The 1,433-nt window shown below is 46.4% G+C and overlaps 1 pseudogene; it reads left to right on the top strand.

Moving 5' to 3' along the window:
• On the top strand, positions 1–198 carry LOC113405474 (annotated as a pseudogene; the record flags this gene model as incomplete).
• Between the last annotated feature and the right edge of the window lie 1,235 nt (positions 199–1,433).

The following is a 1,433-nucleotide window of genomic DNA, read 5'->3' as shown; positions in this document are numbered from 1 at the left end:
GGGATCATTTCTCTAGTTGGTGACTGGAGAAGGGTGGTTGTAAAAGTCTGGCCTTGCTAACCACGATGAGGATCTGTAGTGTTTCTTTCTGAGCATGACAATGGCAGAGTGTGCTGTTCTGTGAGGGCTGCTTTCTGCTGTGGAAGAGTGCTCTGTTCTTCCTGAGAAGAGAGGGGAAAGAAACACAGTCTGAGTGGCTAGCTTTCAACTTGTCTTGTTGGGTGTAAAAAAAATTTGTGGGTGGGGCTACTAGGAGCTGTATTCCTTGTGGGTTTGGTGTGCTGAGCTGTCAGCAGTGAAATACTCCATCTGCTTTCAGGTGTTGTGTGACTGGGCAGTATCTATCAGCAGGCTTTAGAGAAGGGCTTTCTTTGTGCAAGTTACTGTGTCTCTATTACATCCTTGCTCCTCATCTGTGCAATCAGCAGGTTTACCATAAAAAGATTCTCTTTGATCTCTTGCTTGTTCTACTTAATCTGAATAGCTATTTCTCTTTCCTTCACTGAGTCTGACAATACTTCTCCCCGTGGCACCTGCGAATTGTCCTCCACGCTGGAACAAATGGATGACGCTTCCCTGCTAACACCAGCGGAGCCACTGGTGCTTGGGAAGATTTTGTCTGTTCCCACGTGGCAAAGCTGAGATCGGCAGGATAGTAGCCAGTATTCCCACCATTCTTGCTCTCTGAGAAGCCTAGAACATGTCCCCAACTCTAGGTTACACACTCCTGAGCGACTTTCATCCAGGTGTATAGCCATTAGAAATTGTAACGGGGATTATCTGGACTCTGGTCCGGTTCAAAGAAAAGCCTATGGCTTTATAACCTTTGTTTGGGTTCCCTCCCCACTCTGAACTCTAGGGTACAGATGTGGGGACCCGCATGAAAGACCCCCTAAGCTTAATTCTACCAGCTTAGGTTAAAAACTTCCCCAAGGCACAAATTCTTCCTTGTGCTTGGACAGTATGCTGCCACCACCAAGTGAGTTAGACAAAGATTCAGGAAAAGGACCACTTGGAGTTCCTGTTTCCCCCAAATATCCCCCCAAGTCCCTTCACCCCTTTCCTGGGGAGGCTTGAGAGTAACCAACGTGAGCACAGGCCAGACCCTTGGGTTTTTGTGACACTAAAAATCAGGATGGAAGGTAAGTTTACAGGGTAATAAGAGTTAAAAGACAGAGGATTTCCCTCTAGGCAAAACTTTAAAGTTACAAAACAACAGGAATAAACCTCCCTCTTAGCATAGGGAAAGTTCACAAGCTAATACAAAAGATACTCTAACACATTTCCTTGCTATTACTTACTATTTCTGTAATATTAGATGTATCATTTTAGTAGGAGCTGGATTACTTGCTTGGTCTCTCCCTTTGTCTCCCAAGAGAACACCCACAGAGCAGCAAACAAAGCCTTCCCCCCCCCCCCCCCCCCCCCCCCCC

This window comes from Terrapene carolina, unplaced genomic scaffold (assembly GCF_002925995.2).
Source record: "Terrapene carolina triunguis isolate 2854851 unplaced genomic scaffold, T_m_triunguis-2.0 Scaffold38709, whole genome shotgun sequence".
NCBI lineage: Eukaryota > Metazoa > Chordata > Testudines > Emydidae > Terrapene > Terrapene triunguis.
Note: the sequence above shows the minus strand (reverse complement) of the source record. Positions and strands in the feature narration are given on the sequence as shown.